Source organism: Patella vulgata, chromosome 7, assembly GCF_932274485.2.
Source record: "Patella vulgata chromosome 7, xgPatVulg1.2, whole genome shotgun sequence".
Taxonomy (NCBI): domain Eukaryota; kingdom Metazoa; phylum Mollusca; class Gastropoda; family Patellidae; genus Patella; species Patella vulgata.
Window position 1 is genome coordinate 35,982,019 of NC_065885.2, and position 20,327 is coordinate 36,002,345.

Below are 20,327 nucleotides of genomic sequence, written 5' to 3' on the forward strand. Positions count from 1 at the left end.
TTCCAACTGTCAAAGGTCTTGTAACGTGCACACCATCCTGGACATGGGAACTCATTTTTTTTGTCCCATCCGAACGATTAGTAGGATCAAGCGAGTTTGGCGGCCACTATCATAGAGATACTCCTTTAGACTTCTATCCTTAGGTTATCCACACCCAATCATCTTGTTACCATTTTAAATGCAATAAAAATAATCGCTATACTTGGTTTTAGGAGTGCCGTAAAATTGTGACTAATTTGGGCGTATGTTTTGTTGCCTGACAACGTATGTTGACAATTGGTCTGTCCATCGCCGTGTCTAGCCGTTCAGGAACGCTTACAATAAGTCATGCGGACTCATGCCAAGTAAATAAAATCTGTGTGTCCAATAGCCTTGAGATAATTCTTAACGTAGTAATGGAGCAGGATGAAAGACCAAATGATAAATTACTGGTAGATTTATTTGATAATAGTATCCTATATTTTAATTACACGTGTCCAGTGACCGGTCAGAGTTACAGATCATAAAAGATTCATGGCTGTTTCAGGTCAGTGAACGATGATATTGACCACGTCAATCTTAACCTTATCCACCTATTAATAACTGTACATACGTAAGTTATACTTAGATTTACATATGAGAGGTTAGTTTACCGGACAATGATCTCTTATTGTACATATTACATTACAATATATTATAATTAAGGTTATCAATTAGCCTCATTGTAAGTCGTTTTAATTAAGAATTACGGAAGTACCTATATATTTTCTTTATGATTATAGATAATAAAAAATACTGTTTAATTATATATAAATAGTTAAAGGAGCTAAATCGCTAACATTTGGTACCTAGGAATTGACACAAGTGGGTCGGAACTCATATAATACTGTAATATGAATGTATATAAACTGATATACATTCAATGGTTTCCGTTTTTACTCTAATTTCAAATCAGTTATGTTCCGCGAAATAAGCCAGCAGTCTCAATCGAATGCAAATTTCTAGCGCCTGGTTATTCCAGTCTACATACGCCGTTTGGTTTGGTGCCAATGGTAAAATGTTTATTTTGTCTTAAATATTGGATATCAGAAGCCAATCTTTTTCCGGTAAGATCACAGCATCAATGTTGATTTAAATTGACAAATAATTTGTGTTTTCAATGTTGAAGATTTTGGATGATATTGAGGTAGACTATCTAGGCTTTTAATAAGTAACTCTCTTCAAATAACCCTGGTTTTGAGACGGTGGTATTAGTTTTGATGTTGACATCCTGCACCTCCACCCCTCTCCGCCGCCTCCTACGCATATGCCCCGCCCGACATTTTTTCAGAATTTCGCCAGGCCAATCTTATTATTTTGGCGAATTTCATATTCGCAAGGACATACGTAGAATCTGGATGAGAATAAGACATGGCAAGTTACTTAAAAGTTTAGTTCTGGCGACGTTTCGGTGAAGGTTCTCTTGTGCCCCGTAGAAAATTGTGTCCTCTTATTTCCTGATTGTTGGTCTTTTTTTCTAAGCCCAACCTCACTTCCCTCCCTAATTATTTGTTTTGGTTGACTTTTCGATGTAGAAAATAAGATTTATTTTATATTTAATATAAATGTGAGGTGGAATTCCCCGTCAAAAATGATGTCTTCGACCTCACGACGAAATAAAAACCCAATATGGTCAACTCCTTTCACGATTTTTATCAGTTAATTGCGACTCCTTGTGGTTAAAAATGCTATCTTTCTGAAAATTATCTGTAGCTGTTATAAGAAACGAAATCGAATCTGTGAAATTCGTAGAGTTGACGTAGCTAAAATATCTTTGTCGCGCTTTTGTATGAAAAGGGGCCAAGGGGGAGGGGGGATTTTTTTATCCTTCAGTTAACCCTGTTTCCCCATTTCCGTCTTTATTTTCATTTTCAAGTTAATGTATGTTGTTGCTAATTTATCCGTTTCTGTCGTGTTTATGTGCTCTGTCGTGTCTACTTTTGTTTTGTTTATGCATGATTTTATATTCCTCATTTCCGTTTTTGTTTTCATTTTCAAGTGTGTGTAGGTTGTTTCTAATTTCTCTGTTCCCGTCGTGTTTCCACTTTTGTTTTGTTTATTCACGATTTTATATTGACTAAAAATATAAACAGATAATGTTTGTCGTAATGAATCTTTATATGTATAGCAACGGGCTATATGGTAGGCTACATGCCTATATCTATATATTATACACACACACGTTCTTATAATGAAACACATCAGTTGAACTGTCCTTGGCCCGTGCATGTGGTAAACCTACATAATCATATAATACGCCAATACAGTCGGTTTATTTGCAGCCAAACGCCGCAAAAGGCCAATAGTCGGCCCTCAACTTCTGACCTTGAAAGCTGTGTACTGCGTACAGATATATCTATAAACTGACATAGATTGTTAGCTGCCCTCTGTCGAGTGGACAAAACTACGTCACATGATAAGTCAACTGTGGTTTGTAATTAGTGGTGGAAATGAGACGCACATAATCCATAGCATCCTATTATTGTTATAATTACTCAAAATATGTAGATTAAAGGGGCTAAATCGCTAATATTTGAGACCTAGAAATTGACACAGACGCATATAATAATGAATGTATATAAACTGATTTACATTCAATCGTTTCCGTTTTTACTCTAATTTCAAATCAGTTATGTTCGGCGAAATAAGCGAAAAGATTCGGTCTAATGGCAATCTCTAGCGTTATTACAGTCTACACCGGTAGTATTTATTGTGCATGCTCTCCAGATAACAATATGGCGTCACCGTTTCACATGACTTGTGGAATATGTCCAGCCTCGTTCTTCGAGTCCCTTGTTACAAATGGCACTGGTACACGATTCGTGTACCAATGGTAAAATGTTTATTTTATCTTAAATATTGGATATCAGAAGCCCATCTTTTCCCGGTAAGATCACAACGTCAATGTTGATTTAAATTGACAAATAATTAGTGTTTTCAATGTCTGTGGATGATATTGAGTTAAAGACTTGGCTACTTGAATGACAGGATCATATATACACAGGTCATTGTTTGCAACAACCATAAAGGCAGATGAGCATGAGCCAATAGGCACCTGCCTAAGAGTTATGTTAAAACGAAATGGGGTTTAACGTCCTACTCGTCTGCAATGGAAATGAAATGGGGCATAACGTTCTACTTTTCTGTACCAACAGATCAAATGAACACGTCCACCCGCCATTTAGCGTGGAAAATTTTTACGCCTTTCCCAACTGTCAGGGTTTTTTTACGCATACGACGGCACGGGATCATGGTTTTTGTACCATTCAATCGATTGGATGCTAAGGGGTAACTACGCTAGAAAATACCGAGGAACTTTTTCGGACAACTCCTGGATCGAGCCTGGGATTTCCTGGCCAATGGGCCATCGTGCCCCCCCCCACCGTTTCTCCACCAACCGTTATACGCCACGCAGTGTAGAACATTTTGCCAGCACAACTACATTCGCGTCTTCAGCGCTATTTTGTCTCATCCGAACGATTAACTGGGAGTCGAACCGAGGCCATGTGTTGGTGCGACCTTGGTAACTGGCTCGGGGACGCCTGGTGAATATTATGGCGATGACATTTTGAATCTTCAGCATATAGCAATGTTTCGTTCAAGCTATAGTTTAGATAATTTCGTTTTAGCTCTATACTGATTCTCATTATACCGTCCATCTTTTAATGCTTATAGACTTATTGTTTTCACCAAAGAACAAACTGCATCTAATACGTTTCGGTCAACGATGTTTCGACCGCGGAGGTTTTTAAATCTAACCACATCCCCAACTCTACCATAATATAATGTCGGCGATCGAAACAGAAGACGGTTGACCAAAGCAAAATGCTGCATAAGTTTTTGTAAAAGTCTAGGTGGGGTAGTAGTAAATGGAGACTTTTGATAAAATAACAGTTTAACAGCTATATATGCAATAAGGAACATCTTACACACAAAACATAATCAGAAAATGAATATGTATGTAAGTTTTCATGTAGACTCTGAGATCTGTACAGCGCACTAACTTCACGTATGTATTTAATTAAAGTAGAACAATGGGTTTATTTATATAAGAGAAGCTCATAAATTCTAAATTCTAAACACGTTTAAAGAACAACTATGTTTCTATCTATATGACAAACTAATACGCCCCGTTATATATGACCGCTATAGCGTAAAATATTCGATTTAATTCCGCGTAGGTCCGTCCTAACAACTTGTATTCCTCATAAAATAACTAAATAAGGGAAAGATTACAGTGCAGCCGGAATTGTAATTCGTGGTGAGCGCTGATTTTGCAAGAACGAGATCCAATCGGGGCATCATAAAATCTAACATTTATGGTCGATAAACCCGTATCGTAGCAGATGTGAGCCACGATATGTCTGTCCCCAACTGAACAACATTAACATGGATTAATGGAGACTCGAATCTGCATACCAGTAGCATCGAAAAAAAAAAATCAAATCAACATGACTTAAGCCATGACACAAAGCACACCATTGTGTCCCCCCCCCACCCCGCACTCGTCATGATTTTATTTTAAAACGATCTAATATATTTTATTTCACATTGCCCTTCCACGGCTCCGTAGGTATGTTATCTTTATTCGAGGCAAGTAATCAACAATTAACTGGTGTCAAAAGTTAATGATGTGAAAGAAATGTGGGCTTATATGTAATTATACATTAGCTGTTTTGACCTTGGGCCATTTTGCCTAGTAAACAAGCAATAACTTGTCTGACCTCCAATGACGAGTGTATCCATAAAGTAGAGCCTTTTCAAAACCACTATTCAACGTTAACACCTGTCTTGTAGACCCTGCTACACAATCGATATATCGAACCATTAGTGTTACACCAAATAGGATATATTTAGTCGTTCGTGCGGGAAGGGGTAGGGTAGTTCAGCAACTAATTAAATAAATAAATAAATGCTTGACTTCTTACCAAAAAAAACCCCAGAAAACAACCAACAAAATAACGTTTCGGATTGCATTATCTACAGACTTTCATCAGGAAAATAAGTCAATAAATTAAATGAATGAATGAACTAAAATAAATAAAAATAAATAAAATAAGATAATATACAAATGAATGAATGAATGAATCATAAATAAATAAATCAAATAAAAAGAAATAAAAAATACAAAAAAAAGAAATAAATACTGTCCAAGATATGGTGTATAACGTCCACCCAATACATACTGGGTCATTTCGGGACAAACAGAATATACAATTTTATTTCAGTAATTCGCTTGCGCGTAGGGGTCTTTAGCAGTAATATCGGAGCAGAACAGTAGGATGTTAAACTCTATTTCATTTCTTTAGCAATAATAGGAAACCAGGGCACCGGATGAAACCCACGAGGTTAAACCGGCGACAGACTCAATGACAGACATTATGACCCGGACCCCTCCGATCTCCGTGTATTGATTCTTGATGGTTTAAAAAGGGCGTTTGTAGGTTCCTTGTTCTTGATATTTCTATTGTTTGGCATTTTGATATTGTAGATGTATAATATTACAGAATCTCCAGAATCTGAGTTATTCTTTATTTACAAGTTAAGGATGATTTGCCAAGAAATACAATTCAATGTTTATAGAAATTCTCTCTAAAACAGAATATATCGGGCAAAACAACTCAACATCACCCAGTACTAACATCAAAAATATTACTCAAAACCTGCTCAATAGCACCCAATACTAACATAATATATACATGTACTACCAAATACCACTCAATACTAACATATTATATTGGTCATTCCATGTCAAGTGGGCCAATTTTCAGAAATTTTGGAATTCGACCCCCTCGACCCCCCCCCCCCAAACTGGAAATAATAGATGTTATTGTACATTGAAAACTAGAAACTGTAGAAAATTTGTGGTCTGTAGCTTGAAAATTGACCGAGATACGCGCATTTGAGTTTCATGAGTTACCTCTAAGTTTTCGAAACAAAATATGTATCAATAATTTACTCAAGTTTCAGATATCTTGTTTTTACCTTTCTAGTGATGATATACGGCGGCTCATTTTGTGTAGATTATGAATTTGCAATCAGATTACGGGTGCACGGTAGAGTTCGTTTGATACTTGGCCATGAAAACCGAAAAGGTTGTATATTTTCTAGATTTTGTAGTGATCCAGGAGCTACAAAGTAATAGAAAGGAATAGATATAGACCCAAATTTTGGCCTATCCAGAGATTGCCGGTAGTACTACATAAGAAATATATGAAAACGCATTGGCCTCGAATATGGTTTCAGACACAAATTTTCGAAAATTGCCTCGCATTTTTGAGCCGAAAGAACCCAGTAGATGAGCACCTAACAATTTGAAACTTGCTGAAATTAGGGCTGAAAAAGCTGATATTCCAAATTGATCCGACTAACGGTTCCTATCTTTAGGAAAGTCTGCGACAGGTTACTATGTATCCTCGGAGCTTATATATGCTTTAAGTGCAAAGACATTGATTTTCAGCCTCAAGTGTGAATATTTAACTTCTTTTTACATGCCTATAAAAGATATTATACCTCCAATTGTTTGACACTGTGTAGAAAACATGTTGAGCTAAATTTTTCATGAAAGTTCATCTCAAAGTCACATGGTCTACAAGGTCAAATTCAAAGTCGAAAGGTCTTCACTCTTTAACACACATCTGGATGTCAAAAATAAGTGTAGATTTAGAATCCTTGTGAATTCTATTACAGAAATACTTATTCCAGCAATTCTGACCTATCGGTTAGTGGGTTATGGTCATTTGAATAATGGCGGCCAGCCCATTTCGGCCGAAATCCCCCAAACTGGGTGGACCGTATCTCAGGAGCTATTATTCGGATCAAGCTAAAATTGGAATATCAGCTTGTTCAGCCCTAATAAGCATATAAACCAAATTTCAGCAAAATCGAAGCAGTTACGTTTTAACAAATTGGGTGATAATTGACATGGAATGACTCAAAACACAGATTTTGCAACAATCGAAACAATAACGAGATGGCATGGGACAAGAATGGCTTTAACATATGTTGGAGACATTAGTACAAACTATAATTCCACCAAGTTTCAGAATTTTAGGTGCTCATCTACCGGGTTCTATTGGCTGGAAAATACGAGGCCAGTTTTCGGGGAATCTAGTGAAGACTGATGCGTTTTCAAAAGTTTCTTATGTAGTACTACCGACAATCTCTGTCAGGATAGGCCAAAATTTGGGTCTATATCTACCGAATATCATTCAATAGCAACTTATACACCATACAATGCCAGTTATGCCACCCAATAATAATAACCGATCAACTACCTAATAACATCCAATAATACTACCCAGTATCATCTAATACTACCCAGTATCATCTAATACTACCCAGTATATACTACTAAATACCACACAATAATAACCTATATACTACACAATAGCATTCAATACTAGTATACTACCCAGTACCACTCAATACTAAATACTAGATAACTTCCAGTACTAACCAAATCTAACAACCTAATACTACAATAAAAGAAAAGAAAAACATACACAAGGTCATGAAGTTTCAATAAAGATAACCTACAAGTTAAAATAAGTAGTACATTTATTATTACCACCCCTTCCCTTATATCTCTTATAACATATTCATACACATTGATATTTTATGATTGGTACAGATTAAATTTACTAGAAATCGTGTTATAAATAATAATAGGGATTGAAATAAACCCAGAAAATAAAGATAAAACAGGGTGGGGTAAGATATATATACGGGGTTAATCGACTTTATATTTAATGAGGCGTACAGGGAGTACACCGCTTTAAAGACTGTTATTTATGTCTAATTTAATATAACAATTTTTTTATATCATTAAAGGAAGTACCCGAACTACAATATGTTAACAGGTGCACATCGATGTTCCGACGCTTGGTTTTTGCGACCAGAATGGGGGTTGGGTCTTAAATGTTAATTATTCTGAAGATTACCCAATACATTTACAATAAGTTTAATTAACACCGCCACCACTACTCCCGTCTGGCTAATGCCAATTGGCCCCGGACCAACGAGTGGACCCCCACGTGTAATGTTTATAAATTGTACTGGGTAATATCTTATTCCATTGACATGACCCTCGGTTCAGAGAAGGAAGAGGTGTACTTGCTTTTTCTGGAACACTTCAGAAACAGACATGTGTGCTGTATATCTGTACAGGTCTATATATCGCGCTAAAGCATTTTATTTCTGTTTAATTTAACCCAATTTTCTTTTCATGTGTTTTTCTTGTGACTAAATTAAATAATGCATATAAATGATACAAAGCGAAACACGGGTCTTAACTCTAGGAGTTATTAACGGAAATTCGATAGGCTTGTCCGTTTTAAATTTCACAGAGATAGGATAACTTTTGACGTTCGGGCGTTCACAGGGTTCTAGAAAGTGAAAGAAATACCATAACTCCAGAAGTAATTATCGGAATTTGTTGAATTCAATAGGATTCTTCGTTTCACTGATTTCAGTAATGTATATCAATTTTATACAGTTCCTATGATAACTTTTGTCGTTAAAGTGTTTACAGTAATTAATGGAAATTGATTGATTTAAAAAGGCTTCATTGTATCACTGCTTTAAATAATGCATATAAATTTCATACACATCGCATGATAACTTATTTCGCTAGGGCGTTCACAGGGTTCTACAAAGTGAAACAAGGGACATAACTCCAGACGTAATTGCTATTAACTAATTTAAACAACATAAATTTTCTAAAAAGATCATATGATCAATGTACTGTGTAGAGTGTATACAAGAAATTTGGACGTGCGGACGGACGGACGGATCTACAAACGGACGGACAGTGGCTACAACAATATACGACCACATTTTAATGTGGGCGTATAAAAACGAAATTACACGTCATTTTCAGCCAGATACACTTGATTCCAGAAATAAAGTATGTCAAAGAGCACAATTTCAGCACAGGTTCATTGTACTTACAATAAAAAGCCTTATTATTCTCATGTCTATTAAAGACAGTGCTTTAGGCTGACAAGCTAGCGAAATCAACGTTGGTAGTGTTTTAAAAAAAAATGTTCAAATAACTTGTCCTACATACTCCATCGTGTTGAACTCACAATATATAAATAGACTGTCTGCATCTTTCTACCCTCAAGTTTTCATTTGTTTTGTGTCATTGCCCTTTCGAATAACTCAACGGCCTTGAAACCTGATTGCACCAGTGAAAAAAGCACGCCATCTTCGTCTTCAACAGATGTTGTTCTAAAGCGCGCGAAAATATTCTGTGACCGGGTGACCCTCGTCTTCTTTGATCATTTGATTTAAACTTGATTTGCTAGAAGGGTTTTGGTTTTTAATAGTTCTAATTTTGTTCATATCAAGATTTAAAATAACTTGCATTAAGTCAACTGCATGCACCCCTTCCTAGTATAATATACGGTACTATACTGATAAAAAAAAAACTGTCTTTTTTAATAGGAAATTTAGTTCACAAATGTAAATATTCTTATTCTACATAGTATTACCGGCATGTGGTCACACAATGGTGTGACTGAAGTTTGGGCGTTGGTCGGTGTAAAATGATATCCGCCCATTCTGTAAAGAATGAGTCACCTCAAGGGCATGGCATGTCTGAAACAGTGTAGTCTACGTAGTCATCTTTCATAACACCTGATGGGTTATTTAAATGAAGCTTTGTACTTTAATGTGTAGGTTGTTTAATATTCCTTATTTGGAACGATGTCTGTAGCCATAGTACTTCTGGTATTGTTGAATGCGTGGGAGAGCTCCACATTGTATGAATATACACTTACATCGGTATTATGCACACATATATAATATATGGTTTACATATGTTACATAATTAATACCAAATATTTTCGAATAAGTAAAATACATGCACACGTATAACATTTTGTCTGCGATATTACCTTCGGTATAGAAGTATACAAATGAATGAACGATGTGTAACACTTAATCTTTGCGTTTTTATTTCTCTTCTTAAAGGCGTAAGGCATCAATTATAAATTTATACAAAAGCGCTAAATATTTAATTTACAAAATTTCACCACTGCATTTAAATCGCTTTATCCCATATTAAATTAGAAATGTATTTTCGATCAAAGCATACGCATCCTCGACCACGCCCACCGAACGCATAAGCCCTACACCTTTCCTTTTTTTATGTTTTTGTACATGTGTGTACATACCTGTATTGTCTTGTCTTGTTGTGTTATATGCTGACATCCGTCATTGTCAATTTAGACTACATATAACACACACAATGTGTGTCACATTTCATTGAAATGTAAATGTACTGCCCGGATCTGAGAGGACACTTTTGTTACCTATATCTCGTCATCTGAGTCTTATTCTAATATATATCTAATGAAAATTGTTGTCAAACTTTAGACCACTAAATTGTATCGCTTTCTGGAACAATTGATACAAATTGCTACTGGCCGGGACTGAGGGGAACCAAAATGTTGTACAATGGTAAGTTCACGTTAATAGCGGTTTTAGGTCTATATCCGGGTTGACATTGAGTTTAATTGTCGTGATTTCGAACCAATAAGTGACAAGAAGTAGCCTAGCGGCGTTTGTTATTTCCCCGGTTTGAACAAACTGCACGGTAAAGAATATGCGCAACCGAATTATTGAATTGAAAATATAGTTGTAGATAACAAGTTGACAGCTCTCGCTATAATAGTTTTAAAAAAATAGATAACGTATATAGAATAGGCCTACGCTGAAAATTTCAGTCAACTTGCTCCACTCCGTATCGAGATATTAGCTTTTGAATTTTAGGCTAGCCTCGATCGCCATTCCTAAAGTCATTACGATAAATAACAAAGTATCGATTATCCATTTTTACGTTTAATCATCCTTCACAAAATGTATTCCAATCCGCTAATTATCGCGGATACGTTAATTAATGTCTAATTAATAATTTAGATAACATTTCAGTCCTAAAGAAAGGCCTGCAGTAGGCAAATTTAGCACTTGCACAATGTATGTCTAATCTCACTGAAACAATTTTAATTTTGGTGACATTAACGTCGATCTGCGAGTGGTTAATAGATATTTGGCCCACGTTTTCATCAGAATGAAATTTCGACACATTTTGCACCATGCACTAGGGCCTGTTATCTTTAGGCAGCTATGTCATGTCGTTACTTCCACATTCGCCCTTTTCCAGTCGTTTACAAGAGACTTTAATTGTTCTAGAGCAACCATGTTATTTCTGTGTATATAATTGGTTTCATAATGATTTTTTTATTACGCTAACCTGTGCCATATGGTGGCTCATTAAAAACATTTTACTATTTTGTATCAAGGGCATTCTGGGGAATCAAATTACAAAATGTGGGTCCAACATGAAGTGCTTTAAAAATAGGACCTATATCAATCGCTCAAAATATTAAATACCGTACACGGTATTCAAACTATTTTATTATCTACGTCAAGAAAAAGTAAACATAACATAAAAGTAAATAAAATCTGTTTACAACCGAATTAGGGCCTCTCGTATTATAGCGCCACCCCGTTTACCTTATATGGTACATTCATTCTTCCATACAGACAATATGACCAAAGGTCAAGGTTAATCGACTTTAAAGGTCACTCGGCTCCACGCGTTTGAAGTGGTCGCATATGAACTTAACTCACCGAACCTATATTTGCCCTCGGCATCTAAGAGGTTACTGACTCGAACCTACATTATGTTTGTTTATCGATATACGTTAAAAAAACACGATCGATTTGTTTCTTTCTCCCGATACACCATTCAGGAAAATTGTGTTTATAATGATTTGATAGGCTACTTTCTGTCCATTTATAAAGTAGGACAATGATTGGTCAAAAGGGTATACGTGACTCTATGAGCGTGTCCCGCCGTACGTAAATAAATCAAGAGATTCTAATTTGATTCCAATAACGATTTACGAATAACATAAATTTGCTTTAAGTTTTGCGTTAATTTCGTAACAAAAATATAGAAAAATACGTTGTAAAACATTTGAAACTTTGACACACATAAATCTTTTTTAAAACATGTCAGATTCAACTATATATGGCATCACCTTTGACCGATATGCTACACCTCATAAATAATACCATAACAACTTCATATTTATATTATATTATTATATTATAATTATAAAAGATCCCCATTTTAATTGAGTCTTATTATGAGAGAAAGACAGAGAGACGAGGGAATACATCAACCTTCTGGAGAGAGGGAGAGAGAGAGAGAGAGAGAGTATGTGGTGGTGGTGGTGGTGGGGGGGGGGCGGCCACTCGACACAAACTATGTCATTTCGGGAAAAAGATATTGTACACTTTTATTTCAATGATTATTTCAATGATTCGCTTGCGCGTCGGAGTTGGGGGAAACCGGCAGGTCCGGAAAAAAATCCTAGGGGTTGGACAGGCGACCCTACAACTTGCCAATGTCCCTTCTACACAAACCAGGTCATTTTGGAACTAATATAATGTGGTGCAATTTGTATGACAATAATTCATGGGTGTTTTCAAGCTGGAGAAAACCGGAAGAACCTGAGAAAAGACATGAGGTTAGGTTGGGGGAGAAATGGGGTTTAACGTTCACCCAATAAAATTTCCTCATAGCAGACTTCATGTGCCCAGTCGGATCTAAAGGGTAGGACCGTAAACCCTAGAAATGGTTCCACTACTGATGGCTTCCGTCTTGCTCAAGCCACAATAGTGGACCGTGCAAGGCCTTCCTTTGAGCAAGTCTTGTAGTCATTAGACTACAAACAAGTTACTGGCCTATAACTCCCTTAATTTCCAATAACAGTGACCCCAAACTGTATTGTGCATAGTTTAACCCATAATAAACCAATTCCCATTGAAATAAAGGTGAAACCTTACCGCATAATTATATGAATTAATTAAACCCAAATGCTATGCGAAATTTATGTTCATTTCAAAATGACCGCCGAACCAGAATCACGTGATTTCATGTCACTCGAAAATACAGAAAAACTGTTCGGTAAGATATGATTAAGATTTCAGTTTCCACTCTTCACTATTTGTAACATACATGTAATTACTTATTTCCATGATATGTGTTGAAAATTTTGCAATTGAACATAGTTTTACTTGCGCAAAGCCTCGAATAGTGTATCAATTGTAGCTGTTAATAAGAATTATCACGGCTACAAATATTGCAGCTAGGTAAACCCCATTTCATTTCATTTCCATCATTATCTTCATTTATTGGGCTTATTGTTAACGAAAATTTCTTGTCGGGTTTATCACGTACGTCTTCTAACTATCAAGCCTGCTCTTATAATTCATTTATAAATTCCATGCCATCAATTTGTCCATTATGAAATAAAGGTTTTCTACCAAGACCAAGGGATCTTGGGTATTGCTGTCGTATTATAATATACAACCAGCTCACGTCATGAATAAAACTTGACAGCTGGTGTGGTGTGGTGTCGATCCTAACCTTGTACATAACAAGGGGTAGAGTAGACTGTCCAACTTCTTGTGTTCGGAGGATCCTCTGTTTTCCTTCCAGTGCTAAATTCTTACTCGCAAGCAAACTACTGAAAGAAAAGTAGGCCATGTTAGTCACGAAATGACCTAGTTTGTGTCGTGTGGACGTTAAACCCCATATCTTACTCTGTCTCTTACCCTATATTCGCAGGTGTTTTCTGTGTGTATGTGATAATTAATATGAATAAATTAGAAAGAGTTCAGAGTGCGAACAGGTCGATACTACTGTTATCGATATATCTAACGGACGAAGCTGTCAAAGCAGAAAGCCAATGATGTTGCAGCTCACGTTCAACCATGACCTGATTTCCTAGATTCTAGGTCACCGAGATGAAAATAGGTCGGCAAATATTTGGCTAGCATGGTGAAGAACAAATACACCCAGTCTATATTTAAACGAGCGTGTTCCTGTATGTATTTCACGGTGAACGGGTATTTGTATACAAAACTATAGAATATAGGTCCATCCATACCGCACTCTTACACAAGTACTATAATGTATAATGGCACTCTTGTATGTACTGTATGTCACGACGTTAGAGAAATATAATATGGCACTATTATACATGTACTAAAATGTAAAACACGGCTTGGGTTAAAAGAAATATAAAATCCTTGAATAAATAAATAGTTAGGCATGTGTATTTCCCAAATACTTTAAATGGCCCAGATCCTAGATTAAAAAAAAAACCCAGCCAAATTGTTAGATATTTTAAGTATTCCTATTTTCTATCTGGATTAAATGAAGGATAATAAAACCCGACCCGACCATTATGACACGATACACAATAACAGAGATTTTTTTTTACGTAAATAAGGTCACTGAATACAAAATAATAAAAAAAACCCTGTTAGCTATGTGAACTTCCCAATTTTATTAAATTAAAGGCACAGCATGCCCGATCGTTGAAATACATATTTCAAGAGGCAAACTATAATTATAGCCATACAGGGTTATGTGCATTCACGAATAGTAAACTGAACAATTTCATAAACATAGTTACATGAACCATTGGTGTACGGGCTCGATGAATGTTAGAGGGGTAGAACCTGACACCCCCCCCCCCCCCAAAAAAAAAACAAAAAAAAAAAAAAACAAACAAACGAAATAGAACGTTTTCTGTAGCAACCGGACTAATGAAGATCGACTTAGCTTTTAAAACCTTTATTTAAAATCATCATATCTGAGGCAATAATTGACTTGTGTTAAAATATAAATTAAGTTGAAAATTACGAATATTCCAGTCATAAGTGGTATTCAGGAGTGGGAGAAAACCGAAGAAAACCTAGGATGACAAGCGCCACTTGACTCAATGACGTCCCCAAGTCACAAACACCCCAAAAGTGAACAAGTAAGGGAAGTTTTGGTCATTGCTGAAACTTTTTTAAGATCAAACTCGGGTTTGACATTTAAAGATCGACTGCAGGGCATCAATCTAACATCAATACATTGAATCTATTTAATTCTTTTATAATCGAACATTTAAATCATCTGCCATCTATATATATATATATATATTTGTGACTGTCGTTTGTCTGTCTGTCTGTCTGTTCGGGGTTGGCGGCTACACTAGGTCTGCCCCGAGTCCGAAATATGGGGTATAGGGGTAGCACGGACCGGGGAGTAACATAGGCTAGGTGGCTTTAGTCTACCACTTCCGGTTTCGGAGTTATGACCCCCGAGCGAAGTCTGTCTGTTCGGGGTTGGCGGCTACAGTAGGTCTGCCCCGAGTCTGAAATTTGGGGTATAGGGGTAGCTCGGACCGGGGAGTAACATAGGCCAGGTGGCGTTAGTCTACCACTTCCCGTTTCGGAGTTATGATCCCCGAGCGAAGCCGGGTATCCTGTTAGTTATGTTATATTTTATTCAACATCGTTCATTAATGTGGATACAATATTACTGAATTTATTACTATGCAACGACTACATTATAAGAATATTGTGGTCTTATCAAGCATATTTGATGTATTGAATGGTAATTGCCCCCACCCCCCGCTCACTCGTCACTGCCGTGGGATAAACTGGGCTTTCGGGGCGAACATTTATGTAGGGGATCTCCTGCTTACCCCCCCCCCCCCCCAACAACAGAGACTGATATTGTGTTTATAAATCGTGCAAAGAGTAGAATGTAAGTTAATGACCCATTGCCTTCTTTGCACTTACACTTAACATATCCCTTCTATCATAGACAAGGAGGAACCACGCTAATTTTACCGATTTTATTCCCTGTGTATCTTTAGTCACTATGATAATCGAGGCTACCAATTGGATTGACCCCATTTTTGTGTTGACCTGGATGTTGAGGGGTGATATTGTAGGACAGATGGGGTCAAGCTTGACATAGTAAATAAACTGACCAGCAAGAAAAGTAATTGACTGCTAGGCCACTGTTTGACCTCTATCGACTTTAGTGAAAATAAAGTAAAGAACAGAAAAAGTAAATGATAAAATATATTAAGAAAAAAGTATATCCAGTCAAAAGATTAGCAAAAACTTTCTAATCTATAAAAAATGATATAAATTATGAAAATTATCTAGATGTGATAAGAAATCGAAAACACAGAAAAGCACTAACAAATCTAAGAATAAGCGCACATAAATTGAAAATTGAAACAATAAGGTATTTAAAATTAGACGTAAACCAAACGATCGTTTGTGTAATTGTCAGGAGGTAGAAGACGAAATTCATTTGATAACAAATTGTAAAAGTCATGACGAAAAAAGAAAAGAATTGTTCAGATTAATTCTAGTTCGCGAACCAAATTTTTATAAACTGAATGATTTAAAACAATTTAAAATACTGATGATGAATAAAAATATGGAAATTTTAAAATGTTTAGGAGCCTTTGTATACAATTCGTTCATGTCTTTGTAAAATGTGTATCTTTGTATAATTATGTCCATGTATGTATCCTTTATATTTTTATTATTTTATTTGTATATGCACATAACCTTGTAAGGTTTTTTTATGCAATAAAGTTTCTTCTTCTTCTTCTTCTATACTGGCTTTATTGGTAATACGGTGCATTTTGTTATTGAAAAATGATCAGGAAAAACGTCCTGGGCAGCTTCTTTTGTACTGAAGATTAGAGTTTACAATTTAAATACTGAAAATTACGATGCAAGTTTTATTGGAGATTTGCTCTGTTTCAGTAAGAGAATGTAAATCACGATGCAAGTAAATAAAAGATGCTAATTTAAATTAAAGTTATTTGCTGGAAATGGGTCAAACATCTTATTTTGGATTTTTTTCTTCCTTTCTTTCTTTTGGTGATTACGAATTAGTATGAAATGAAAGTAAGCATGCCAACGAAGTTAATAAAAAAGTCATTTGGATAAAGTTAGGCTCCTTTTATTTGCCCCTACAAACTATATTTTACGGCTCTTTATTTCTAACGATTTCATCTTGACGTTATATGTGTTTGGATTTAATTAATCACAAAAATTAAAATTTTAATCGGATATGCAGTTAATACTAAATGCAACAAATTGATAGCCCGGACGGTGAAATATGTGAATCGTATTACGAATTACCCGTTTGCTAAGTTGACTAATGTCAAGCCAAGCTGAAAGTTAATTTTGCCCAGTACTGAATACGAACTATGACATGAAATGTCGGATTCAAGTATTAAATATCAGCTGGCAGATTATATTCCAGACAAGAACAAAGTTCACGGGCGTACATATTATGTATTGGATATGATATATGATATTGTCAAAGATATTTGTCTAGATCAAAATATCTAGGCCTAACAGAGCTGATTTGTGCAGCAAAATATTTTTGTATATAAAACCAAGTCCTTGTAGATCGAAGGAAAACCCGTGTAGCTTTTATAACATATATCAAGCGATATTGATTTTATTCACTGTATGAATAATTAAAACTATACGATTAGTTGACATGCACTAAGATGGCCTTCCAGTTTTAAAGTGCATGCCGTATTTTCACTTAAGATTTGTGGTTTTAACCGTTTTGTCACGATACATTAAATATATTAATGTGGGCATGCGCTGTATGTCCACTGACCTGACCTAGATATCTGATAAATGGGTCAAGTCAGGGGAGATATTCATAAGGTTGACCTCTTTAATGCCCCTCAATCATAGTTTACATAGGTCGTATACTCCACCAAGCCTTCCATCTATATTTGGAAACGATGGATAATAAAAGCTTTTAATGAAAAATAGATTTTCTTGGCCTTTCGGATATGGAAAAGTGCCAAGATTATTTGTTTTTTTCTCGGCTTTTATATTTTCGATGAATTGAATCAGTGGTTAATGACCACGGAATATCGGATTAATAGATACATTACTATTGTTGCTAAGCGAACGATGACCCATGCTTTCTAACAGAATGACTTATTGTCATCACTATAGGCTAGCCGCAGCGTTATATATACATAACAGAATGTAGGCTAATTATAAGAAACATTATCGGTTTTCAACTAGGTTTAAACTGTTATAAAAACACGCAAAAAACGTCTTTTTCATAAATAACATGATTGCCACTTTTGAATAAAAATAGTAAATAAAAAAATCTAGGGATTTTAGTATGTTTTTATTTTTAGAAATGTTGGTAGTTTCAGTCCCAGAGGTGTTTTAACACTGTCACCAAAACGTCTGTCCACCCATTACAAGTGTGTTTAATTAATTATAATGCTGTTTGTTGCAATGTGGGTTGTTTTGGTTAATGAATTATGAGATTATTTTAGGAATTAAATGAAATAGATTTATCTCTAGATAAAGGACCCTATTCATAATTCTTATGATGTTTGCAATCCATGGCATTAACGGATCAAAAATGAAATATCACATGTAATGAAATGGGGTTTAATGTCCGATTTTTCTGTACCAACTGTCAAGGATTCTTTTATGTACACGCCAACGTGTACATGGAATCTCGTTGTTTTCGTCCCAGTCGAACGACTGCCCCATGCCAGACTTCCAGTCCATCCCCGTGTTGTGAGCCAGCACTGAATTTATTTTTAGGGACGTAGTGTGAAACAAGCAAAAAGTAACATCACTCGCTCCCCAAGACAATAAAACAAATAAGTCACAAACAAAAACAACCGCGATCTTGTAAATAAAACTATAGTCTATTGCGCATGGTTTACGTTCTAGTATTTTATTATCTCAAGTGACCTTGGATTTGGTGTAAACAAATCACAGTACTACTAAGATAGCCCACATGTAGTTATATACCAGGGCCTACTGTAGCGTGCCGTGAAGCGAGCTGACGCAACTAATTAATTCACAGCATTTTTCTTTGTTTTTGTTGTATTATTCGGATCATAAACCTTGATAAATGATATTCATATCAGCCCACATTATTTGTCTGGTGAGCTTCCTATTAATTTGGTTGCAGCGTCTCACCGGGTTGAAGACTATAAGGAGATAATTAAAGGGAATTAACTACAGTTACCGTACCGTGTTATAAAGTAGCGTCCTTTATCACACGCATAAGCGACAGAGTACCTATAACCTTAACCAAGCTGTCATCTGGACACATTAAATGTGCAATTGTGCATCTAGGTCATTGTATTATAATTTGGTTATAATTTTTTTTAAAAGCAATAGGGCACCACCTCCTGTAATGTTCTACAATGGCATGACCAATGGGGGATTGACATGTTAAACCAAAGTAAACTGAAATATTTACCCCAAAACCAATGGCTAATTTTTCCTGGTCGATAGTAGATCAAAATGGGTATAAATTAGGGTTACCAGATTATGCATTGAAGAAATCAGGACATTTGTTATTCTGATCAGACAAAAGCCAAAATGAGCATGGAGCGCCCAAATAAGCACCCAAAGGCGTGAATTTACTAGGGGATTTGGGGGCATGCACCCCCAGAATATTTTTCATTTCTAGAAGCTGGGATATGCGATTTCCGTCATTTTGTGACAGTAGTTACACTAAACATATATGTTGTTGAATTGATCGACCATTGACAGGCATTATATCGATTTGTCAACTTGTAGATTGTTTTACAAGTCTTAATTAAAATGTATTGTATTTTGTTATAAAGTCTGTAAACCAATAAAATTATACTCAAGATCATACATCAAATTCTATATAGACAAGTGCATTGCAATTCCTGCATTGCAAGTGCATTGCTTGTATTATGCACTGAATTATATTTAGATGATAAAGTACTAGTGTTTGTATCAAATGCAGAATACATTAATCACTATAGTTTATGTGTTTTGTGTTATTATTTTCAACTGAAAAACACCTGATGTCAAAACCAGGACATTTAGGCACATGAGAGGCATCGGGACAGCAGAAAAGACCCTCAAAACCGGGACAGCTGTAACACTTTTTGTAGAATTTTTGCTCTTAAGATTAATGATGGCATTACATTGTATTAATTAATATCTTTGGCAAGTTATTAGATTCACATATATGTAGTATTTGTACTTAAATCAAGTTAGCGAATGAGTGACAGATGGTTACATAAAAAAAGAGTTATAATTTGGTAAGCATTAGCTGGTTTTGTGGGAATAAGGATATCATGTATTACATGTGATAGGAAATTTACGATTGCATCATTCAGCTTGTTTAACTAATCTCTATACTTATTACATCATATTTGACCAATTAGATAATTGAAGGTCCAAAACCCAAAGCTACAAAACTATCATACTTGTGAGAATTCGCTAGACAGCAGCTTGATTCCAGATGGGAAAAGATGTAGCAATTTCATACATGTTTGAGAGAATGACTAGGATTGTAATCTATACTATGCTTGTATCTATGTATCCAGCTATGATATATAAAATGTAAAAGCGAACTGTTGCATTGTTATTCC